The sequence below is a fragment of the Saccostrea cucullata genome, unplaced genomic scaffold (assembly GCF_032062105.1).
Source record: "Saccostrea cucullata isolate Sc308-1 unplaced genomic scaffold, CSIRO_AGI_Scuc_v1 ctg33, whole genome shotgun sequence".
Lineage (NCBI taxonomy): Eukaryota > Metazoa > Mollusca > Bivalvia > Ostreida > Ostreidae > Saccostrea > Saccostrea cuccullata.
Window position 1 is genome coordinate 74788 of NW_026936019.1, and position 11948 is coordinate 86735.

Genomic DNA, 11948 nt, shown 5'->3' on the forward strand with positions numbered 1-11948 from the left:
CTGCCATCCTTTGTGTAACATTGAAGGGTACTCATCTCTTATCCGCAAATCCCCCTATACCATTGAAAGAAATTTAATGATACTATAACAGATTTTCCATTACATAACGCCATTGTTCATCTCCTATTTTACTTTTTGAAATGACACATTTCTTGTCTGTAAGAATAAAATTTTGTAAGCTTCCTCAGCACCCTGTTAAATGCCAATCAGCTTACAGTGTTTCCATCCCGTGTAAATTCAGTTAATTATCTTTTATCAGGACTACTCATGACATCCGTCCACATATAAAAAGGGGGACATCCTCAGCCCGTTGCATGTATTTAAACACCCTAAATAATTTACTTCACATCCTTGTAAATCATAACCAAGTTCCATTTCTCGTTTCAAATATTTCATTTAATAAAGACTTCAATGAAATATAACAAAACAATCAGTACATCTATATGAGTCTAAGTCCTAGCTTAACATCTCTGGACTAAAAAAATACAGTGGATTGCGGTGTCCGTGCGGTGGAGAAATTATACGTTACTTAATTTGTATTAGTTTACATTGTTTTCTCATACCCAAGTTGCTAATAATTTATAGTCAGTGGTGTTGATGACGTAATATGATCTGATCGTTATGATCGTCGTTGTGAAACTGACGTTCGCTCCTCGTATATATATCCTTCTATAATGGTCACGTGATCACAACAACCAATGAATAATTGTCCTTTCTGGAGCCTCTCAGAACTACTTTACATACAAAATGTGTAATACAAAGAAAATAACATCGCTCAAAATGTCCTTTCTACATGTAAAGTAGGAGCTATAAATTCTATTCGATGTACATAATAAAATAAGTTCAACAAACAATCTGTAATAAAACGGACACACAATCCGTGGCGTAGTAATATATACCGAACAATAATGCATACACATAAGTCTTACGCTACACATTCAAGTTCCAAAATATTTCGTCAAAAAAAAATAATTAAATGGCAATACTGCAATAAAATAACATTTAATTATCAATTATGAATATTTGAGGACACGGACAGTGTTATTTCGATCTTATCAATTGTAAAACAACAATGTTTATGTGTCACATGACTACTTCCTTCGTAAGAAAGATGGCAAGCGCCCAATTTACAACACATGTGATAATGCTGAAATAAGTAAGTAAATTACAGTCGTAATATGGTAGATAATGATGAAAAACTGACATACAGCAACTCAGTATAACTGTCTCTTACTGTCTATTCAACAATATCTCACTAGATCGTGTAGTAATACAAAAACAGCATTTGTTTACATAACAATGTCGAAGTGCAATGTGTATTGCATCAATAATTCAGGTAAGCAATAAGATAATGAAATAACATGAACAATAAAACATTTCTTATAAATTTACAACTGGATGCTACTTTAATTCACTAAAAAACACTCCACCATCAGCCTGTCAGTGTAATTGATATGCAAAATTCTAAAGTCCAACCCCCATGCATATTACAATATGGTATTATTAATTGATAGTATCTAAATATCTTATATAAAGAGGTTCGCTCCCGGGCTTTTAAACAGATTTTTGTCTTTACCTCTATTAAAAATAGTCTGCATAATATTTTAATTTTTATAAAGAATATTAAAGGAATCTCTAATGCTAATAAACTATTTTCCATTAAAACCCCATTATAAAAGCCCATGATGAAAACGTTTAGAGAGGAATTGTACTTTGTTGAGGAGGGTTTTTTTTTGTAAGAAAAAGACCATCATGATGTTTTCCTCCTTTGAAGTATTTAGGATTGTGAAGTTTGGAATCCTATTTTTACATGCAGCCTGCAAACTGAGTAATCATGTGAGGTAATATGTTCTATTTGGTCCTAAATTATTTATTAAATTGCCCAATATGGCAAATATATCATATTTATCATGAAAGCAGTTGGAAACTGAGCAATGAGCTCACTAAATGACACCCCGCCTCCCATATGTATAGCACGCCAAATTCACAAAAATTAGCTAAACATAGTTTCCACAGTCGATAAACTAGGTTTATCGGTTGTAAACTATAGATTACGGACTGTAAACTTCAGTTTACAATATTAATCTATATTTTACATCTCTAAACCATAGTTAATGCAATAATCTATGTTTCAGAATTGTAAACTATACTTAACACTGAAAACAATCATTTGCGATTGCAAAACATAGATTATCTGATAAATACAATTTCAAGATTTTAAACTATGGTTTACAACTCTTAACTATACTTAACAATCTGATAAATATAGTTTCACGATTTGTGAAACTATTGTTAACTACTCTTAATTATAGTTAACGATTGTAAATTATAGTTTACAGACGTAAATCTATGTCCATCGTCAAAATCTATTATTAACGTTTTATTACAGACAAATAAACGTAGATTAACATTCGTAAACTATAGTTAACAACCGTTAAATATAGTTTTACAGAATGAAAACTAGAGTTAACGAATTGTTAACTATAGTTCACGGTTTGTAAACTATAGTTAACATCGGTAAACCTAGTTTATCAACTGTGAAACTATGTTTAGCTCATTTTTGTGAATTTTGCGTGCCATACGTATGAATATAATGAAGTGTCAATGTTTTGCAGTTGGAAACCTAAAATTTGTGTCGGATCATAAAGTAAAATAGAAGGTGCACAATGCCATTATGTAATAAAAATTATGTGAAAGTTTCATCAAATTTCATTTAATGGTACATGTATAAGAGGAGTTGCGTATAAGCCATAGGTACCCAAAGCGTAACAGACGGACGGATGTAGAGACAGACAGATGGACGGGCGGACATACCGATTACCATATAACCACCCACTTTTCAAGCTGGAGGAGGGGGTATAAAAATGGTCCAATTTAAGCTTGGAATTAGCACCATTTTTGTAGTATCTAAAATTAACATCACAGCCTCTCACTTTTTATTTCATTTTCCAAATACCCGGTATATACGATAATTTTAACCATTCTACTCAAATTTGAAAAAAAATAAATTCCTTTCAAATACTTTTATTGATTTTTTTTTAATTTTTAACAGTAGAAAAATAACATTTTTAAATGCAGAAAGGTCGAATTATAGACTATGCAAAGTAAGTTGAATATTTCTATTGCCATTGATTTAAATGTGAGACTTTTCAAAATGAAAAAAAAAGTTTTTATGCCCAAAATTCATGTGGATAAAAATATCAGTGGAAAAACTAAGAAATATTGAGTTAAGTTTTATACCTAATCAGTGTATAAAAGGTTCATATTAATTACTCCGTTAATTTTAATTTATATCACGCTTTGTGTGGAAATTCTAAAAAAATTACATGACAAAAAATTCTCAATTGTACAGATCACAGGATCCAACCTGCTTGAAAAGAAGAATACACTTGCTGTTTTGCCTTCAACTCGACATTTAGATATATCGACGAGGTATTGTCAATTAACAATGGTCATTTCCGTTCTTACGTTAATACGATATATTCCGGTGAGCTTGAGATAAAAGATATCACAGAGTCTGACACATCTGTTTCATACTTGGATATTTTACTTGGAAGAGACGTTAATGGTAACCTAACAACCAAGCTATATGAACGTGATGAATTTAACTTTTCTATCGTCAACTTCCCTTACTTATGCAACAATAAACCTTCAACACCTGCATATGGAGTGTATAATTATATCTCAGTTGATTCGATACGCAACAGCATGTTTTACGTCTGAACATTTTTTTTCAAATAGGTAAATCATTGACAAGCAAGTTGATGAAACAAGAATATCAACAGTCTCGTTTAAAGTCATCATTTCGTATTTCTATGGTCGATACAATGACCTTGTCAGCAAATAAAATTTATCATTTAGTCAAATGCTGACTGGCGGTTTTCATACTAATTGTTAGTCCATTATTCATACACTGAATTGACGACGAATTGTATTGTTTATGGACTTTGATATTGAATAGTGGTGGTTATCTCCATATCCTTCCTTGAAGTCAAAGCAAGTGTGTTTTACTTTAAATATTTTTTTAAATAAATTCTGCATCATAAGAAGTAAACATTTCAAAATAAATTTGTTAATAGCGAGCCGCATTAAGTACACATTGGAATTCCAAATAATTTTTGGAAGATCTGATCTTTACAATTGCATTGATCGGAAAATAAATAATCTCTTTCGTATCAAATTCACAATACTTGTTTGAACAATTAAAATGTGTTTACCTGTTCTGCAATACATTGTGCTTGGTCATTTTTTGTTTAAAACATTTTTATTTTAAATACAAGTACTTTGGAGTTCATATTAAAAGGATAATGTAGTTTTTCATTGAAAACATTTATTTACTCTTCAGACACCAATTATTCTAAGTGTTGGAGTTTCGATGGGCACCAAATGTGACCGTTTTTGTTTGGCATTTTTTTTATATTGCATTAAAGCAAGACTTATTTAAAACCTTAAATTAGTAGACAACACGGAGTCTGCCACATTCTTTTCATGATTCTTGCAGATCTATTTTTGTATTCATATGAAGCAGAATTTATCCATCAGCTTATGCTTGAAAAGAAGGAAATTTTGCTTTGGCCTTCAACAGACATTTAGACAAATCGACGACGTATTGTCAATTCAAAATGATAATTTTCATTCTTATGTCCATGCGATATATTCCGGTGAGCTCGAGATAAAAGATACCACAGAGTCGGAGACACATGTTTCATACTTGGATATTTTACTTGAATAAGACGTTAATGGTAATCTAACAACCAAGCTCTATGATAATTGTGTTGACTTTTACTTAATAATTGTTAATTCCTTTACTTATGCAGCAATATATGTTATCACTTGCATACGGAGTTTATTTGTCTCAGTTGATTCGATACGCATGAGCATGCTCTAAGTATAAATAGTGTCTGAAGGGAGATAAATTATTGACAAACAAGTTGATGAAACAGAAATACCAACAGTTTCGTTTAAAGTCATCATTTAATAAGTTCTATGGTCGATAAAATGACCTTGTCTGCACATGCATATAATTTTCATTGAGTCAAATTCTGACTGACGTTTTTCATACTAATTATTAGTCCATATTTATACAATGAATTGACGACAGATTTTTCCGTTATATTCCGATGATGACAAAAAACACACGGCGGGTGTGACCGGTCGGCAGGGGATGCTTACTCCTCCATGATACTGTAAATCACTTTTTATTCGCGTGAACTTTATTTTCGCGTAATTACACGAGACAATGTGCTCGCGAAAATTTAATTTTCGAGTATAATAGTATTCCTTAAGATCATATAGAGCAGTAACCACAATTCGTGAAAATTTTGTGTCGCTAATCAATTATCAATGACTATCTCGCGAAAATAAGGTGTCGCGAAAATTAAGTGATCTACAGTACCTGATACCACCTCTGATGTTTTGAGGGTCCGTGTTTGTTCTGCTCCAATTTAGTATTGTTTTATGAATTTTTCATCTTGATAACTGTTCCTTATCTCCATATGTTTCATGATGGTAGAATTCTATCATATTAGTACTTGTATATGACTTGTAAATGTAAAAAATGGCAAGACATATTTTGTTGCAGTTTGTTTTTTAGAGAATAGATTTGCTTATTGGAGCGTGACTGATTATATATATAATTAATATCCTATTATGTAAAATTAATTTTACATAATAAAATACTGATTAAATTATTAAAACGTTTTGGCTTTTGGTTCCTACATGTACATAAGAATTTTTAAAAAATTATGTACATTTAGCTTGCACAAAATATTTAAAATTTAGTATTTTTACAAAGAAATATCATCAAAACAACATGGAGGTAGCCAAGAATATATTTCTAAAATTACTCCAGTAGCTTTCCAGATATTGTAATGATATAATGTATGTACAAGTGCATGAATTTCTTTTTATCACAAGTCATTGTTTTACATGATAATGAATGCAAAGGGAAAATTATTTTTAAAAAAATAGAAGTATGTGTAAATCTCAAAAGACCTGCATAATTGATTAAGAACATCTTGTTATTGGAGTGAAGATATATAAATTATTTCTTTTGTGTTAATCTCCACATAACTAGAAAACTTTATATAATTGAATAAATCATCTGCAATTGAACAAGATTCAGACCTCGATCAAAATTAAATTGCAAAATCTATTGATTTTGTCTCAGAAAAAGCTCGCTTAATGCAAATCTTTCTTTCATACTCCCTCTGTGAATGAATGTAACCCAAGTTTGTATGTTATATAAATGTGCAAATAGTTTATTGTAGATCAAAGTTTATTTAAGTGGTATGAATTTGAGTGTTGTTAAAATATTTGAACACATTTCCGATTTCCCGTTATTTTGTATTTTTGGGCTATTCATGAACATACGAAGTATAAGAACTTCCGGCCAAAATTGAGGAAGGTTTGTGAATTGTTGAAATTGAGGACAGGTGTTTTTAACAAGGGCGGCTAAATTGTGGAAATATTAAACATAAATAGATGTGCCAGACATATAAGTGGAAGTGAAATGTCTTTGGAGTTAATATTCTTCCTGATCTGTGGGATTATTGCACTTATTAGTCCTAAAGTAGAAGGTAATTACAAAGGAAAGTTATAAAATTGCCAAAGTTGTTTTAAATAAGTTTGTAAAAAGGGGGAAAAACTGCACTTATAGTCCTCTTCTGTCATACATGTATTTGGTCAATTGTTGAATGCAGTATGACTTGTTTGAAATCTGATTTATGCAGACACTTAAATCTGATCCCTCTTGTTGTAAACAAATTTACACATCTGGGAATATAAACTTTGATGATATATGCACATGTATTTACGACGATCAAATCTCGGTGTACTGTTAGGAAGAACTACGTACGCTAACTCTTGATTCCCGACTACATTTTACAAAAAAATATTCCATACTAATGGCAAGGAGATGGGTGAACTTAGCGTGCAGGGGCTCGTAACATAAAGCTTGCTAAGTTTTTGACTTAAGTAGGGTCGTAAGTACGTTTTAGGCACAATCTTAGGACCTGTCTAAGTACTACTTAAGTACGTCTTAAACCGTAACATAAAGCGAACTAAGCTAGGTCTTAGCTAAGTCAAACTTATGTTAAAAATATTTCATATGAGTCTACCTATGGTTTTTGATTTTATATAGATATATTGCTAAACGTGATTCAGTTAGGGTTTTAATTAATTACATATTAAAGTTGACGTCCTTGCCTATCGGTTTAAGTCATGTTAGATTAGATTTTATATTAAAATTATAATCATGTTATAAATTATTCGGAATGTTTGGGAAACAATACCGCATTGTCAGAAAGTGGCGATTTGTGGTTCATTTTAAATGTACGACAATTGTTTTATCACCTGAGATGTTTTCAGTTTACCTTTTGTAACTCTTTTGTTTTGACAAATGTTCACTTACCCTGTTATTATCGCAGACAAGAAAAGATAATCGACCGTCTATCTACTTAAAATTGAAATTCTAAAAAGTTAAATACATGCTGTATTCCCGCTATATCAGGCCATGCATGTCAGAAGCAAAAACTGCAGAAGTTTTATGATATACTCATTTGCAATTTAATCTAGGATACAAAAAACTTAAAAACTTAAAATTAGTGTTCTTTACCAGGCATTTGGACAAAATGATAATTTTTCGTATGCGTCCACTTATCAGCAATTCTCTCTCTGTCTCTCTCTCGATCGATCGAACTGTAGTGAGCCCTGTCTAAATCCGCATTTGCCGCGATCTACATTTATTCTATACTTAACAGATACTTCTATAATATTACTGCTACTGTCAGCATCCTCTTACTTTTCTGTTTTTAACAAATTATTTCAACTCATATTTTCAAAGTAGACATACAGATCCATGGTTTATTACTGTGTTCAACTTATTTCTATAACCAAGGTCCCACTAATTTCAGACGTATCCGTAAAATTAAATTTTGTATTTACATGTATGCTGTGTAGGGAGTGATATTGGAAGCAGTGATAAGCCCCCTCCCTCCCCATAAAAAATAAGTCTTAAATCAGAGTCAAATCGAGATAATTATTTTCTTTAATGCATAATATGAATAGAGGAATGTTTTTACATCGAAAGTCAACATTAAATAATACTAAATATATGTACAAGAAAGTTAAAATAAACTTAAGTCACCTCTTCCGGCCGCCTAAGTTTTGCTAAGATTGCCAAATCTTAGCACGCTTCTAGTTACGGTCTTAAGTTTTAGACTGTACATAAGTCCTACTTAAGCACGGTCTTAGACTTAAGTAGCCTTTATGTTACGACCCCCAGAAAGCTCACTAGCTTCAGATATATAAAAATCATATTCAAATTGTGAATATAGTATTTAGAGTGAAGTTCTCATCAATGATTTTTATGGAATAATGATAAACAAAAAGTTTTGAGAAACATTTTTCGTTAAAATTTATTCTTTTTTTAAAGAAAAATAATATGGTATCCTTGGGGTCGTAACATAAAGGCTACTTAAGTCTAAGACAGTGCTTAAGTAGGACTTAAGTACAGTCTAAAACTTAAGACCGTAGCTAGAAGCGTGCTAAGATTTGGCAATCTTAGCAAAACTTAGGCGGCCGGTAGAGGTGACTTAAGTATATCTTTACTTTCTTGTACATATATTTAGAATTATTTAATGCTGACTTTCGATGTTAAAACAGTCCTCTATTCATATTATGCATTAAAGAAAATAATTATCTGTATCTGACGCTGATTTAAGAATTTTATTTTTTCATTGGGGGGGGGGGATCACTGATTCCAATATAATATCACTCCCAACACAGCATACATATATATACAAGATTTAATTTTAGGGATTACTCCCAACACAGCATTCATGTTAATACAAAATTTAATTTTAGGGATACGTCTGAAATGTAGTGGGACCTCGGTTATAGAAATGAACACAGTAATAAACCATGGATCTGTATGTTCACTTTGAAAATATGAGTTGAAATAATTTGTTAAAAACAGAAAAGAGGATGATGACAGTAACAGTAATATTATAAAAAGTATCTGTAAAGTAGAAAAAATAAATGTAGAACGCGCCTCTCTCTAACTGTACACAGGGCTCACTACGAGAGAGAGAGATGATAAGTGGAGACATATGAAAAGATATCCCGATATTTTTTTGTATCCTTGATTAAATAGCAAATGAGTATATCATAAAACTTCCGCAGTTTTTGCTTCTGATATGCACTAAAAACATCTCAGGTGATAAAACAATTGTCGTACATTTACAATGAACCACAAATCGCCACTTTCTGACCGTGCAGTATTTGTTTCCAAACATTCTGAATAATTTATTTATAACATAATTATGATTTTAATTCGAAATCTAATCTAACATAACTTAAACCGATAGGCAAGGACGTCAACTTTAATATGTAATTAATTAAAACCTTAACTGAATCACTGTTAGCAATATATCTATATAAAATCAAAACCCATGGGTTGACTCATACGAAATATTTTTAACATAAGTTTGACTTAGCTACGACCTAGCTTAGTTCGCTTTATGTTACGGTTTAAGACATACTTAAGTAGTACTTAGACAGGTCCTAAGATTATGCCTAAACCGTACTTACGACCCTACTTAAGTCAAAAACTTAGCAAGCTTTATGTTACGAGCCCCTGGTCCTTAAATCATGTTTGTGATAAAACCATTGACTTAAGGGAATTCAATTTTGGGTTTCTGCTCCATGTTTTTGGAAACCAAAATATGTATGTTTATATTCAAACTTTGAGGATTAATTTTCAAAAAAAGTGGAGAGAAGACCCTTTCATATCGAAAAATAGTGTAATAATATAAAAAAAAATTGACTCCTTTTGTCCTATTTCAAGTGTATATAATATTTCATTGGCAAAAAACTTCTATCTTCATGAGATTTGTGCAAGTTGTAGAGATTTTACTTAAAGTATACTTTAATCTTAGATGATATATTAAGGAAAATTTTGATATAATTGAGATTTAATTTTTCACCTTCATGTTTGTTGCGCTATGGGCTTATCTCTCGTCATGTTCACCCATCTCCTTTGGTCATAAAATCTTTGCTGAATGTAAACAAACAGTTCAGTAGTAATTGATTTTCTTAATACCAGTGTTCAAGTTAATTAACTCTCATTCAAGCTCTTTTTATAAAGAAATCTTTTCTTATGTTTTACTTTAAATAAAGAATTAAATATACTAAGTATTCTACTTTGAAATTGGTGAAAATTAGCATTTTTTTGACGTTTTAGTATGTAAAAAAATTAGTATGTAAACATATTTTCCCCGTGAAAAACAAAATGCTTTAGTATAAATTTGTAAAGTAACAGTTAAAATTACTTGTATAAAGGAATTTTTGCTTCGCAGAGTGCGCGCGCGCGCGCGCGCGCGCGCGGCGCGCGCGGGGGGGGGGGGGGGGGGGGGGACATGTAGATGTTATAAAAATGTTTTCCGTTGGTTACTATTGTCTTTCACTAGTCAACAATTTTCAATTGCCAATGACATGTACTCATTGGCAATTAAAAATTGTTTTCCCAAAATAATAATGTTTTATGAAAATTCATATACATTGTAAATCTTTCCATATCTATTTGTTTTCTATGTGATAACTCTTAAAGTTACGTGAGTTGATTTCTTGATAATTCAACCGGAAAGTGAAAGGTCAGGAGCTAAGAAAGCCTTCTATGCATGTACATCTCGTGGGTCTGTCTTTGTGTTTGACATCAGTGGGCGGGGAGACTATTGAGATTGAAATTTCTCAGGCCTCGTGTAATTTAAATCTATTGGCAGCATTTCTCAAATTTTTAACAAGTTTATTTCACAATGAAATGTACATATAAGGAATCACTGTCTAGTTTGTTGTGATTCGCCCATTTTGCGAATTATCCCACGTTTCCAACTACTAGTATTGTTCAATATGTTTGCACTGGTATACACAACAACCTAGACAGTGATTTCTTAAATATTTATGAGAAATTATTCAAACATGTTAATTTTAAAAATCGACTTCTAACTAGTAGGCGGGAGAACAATATTATCGTTCGCAGTCCTAGTTTACTTCAGATATCCTTGTAAAAATTGACATGAAAGTGAAGAACAAAAATCAGGAAACTATTGTTTGCTATGATAATATTCTTTCTGTTTCTATGTATGAACTTAAACATTTAGAATGTATGAATTGCAATACTTTTGTTATTTATTTAAGCCTTAATTTGCATTCTTCAAAAGGTCAATGTAAATTTCTTCCAAACTCAACTCACGTCTGCATATGTCATTGTCACGACAACTGTTACCATGGATGTCAGACGTGTGATTTAGGATGGGGTGGATCCAAAAGAAAACATTGCCAAAAAGGTATAACATAATACATGTATAAAGTATATAATATAAGATATAACAATGAAATTTTATCCCCACTAAAATGTGTGTGTACATACACAGATATTTCACGCCATTCTTCACAATAATTGTGGAAAACCTGTTTTTCTTATTTTTATGGATTCAAGTAATGTGCTCTCTCTGACAGTGAACAGACATGTTCAATTACACCTTACTTTTGAAAGCCTTGTTAATGAATATCAAACTATGAATTTTACATCCTACATGTACATCTATTTAATCATTATTAATGTAATGTAGAGTTTATAAAATATGCCCGATTAAGAAAAAAAGAAAAAATAGAAAATCCCGTGCTCCAAACTTAAGAAATATTAAAATAGATATTGACATATTCCTTATCACTCTTAACTTCCATGATTGCCATATTAATGTTGGCTAATTGAAATAGAGATGACAAGCATATAACGTACACATGTATCTACATTTACATACTTATGTAAATATGATGAAAGCTATTCTATTTTTAAAATACGATTACTTATGTATGTTTTGTTGGTAAGATGCTTCTATTATGTCATACTCTTTGGACATCTATTTAATGAAAATATAAATATTTTC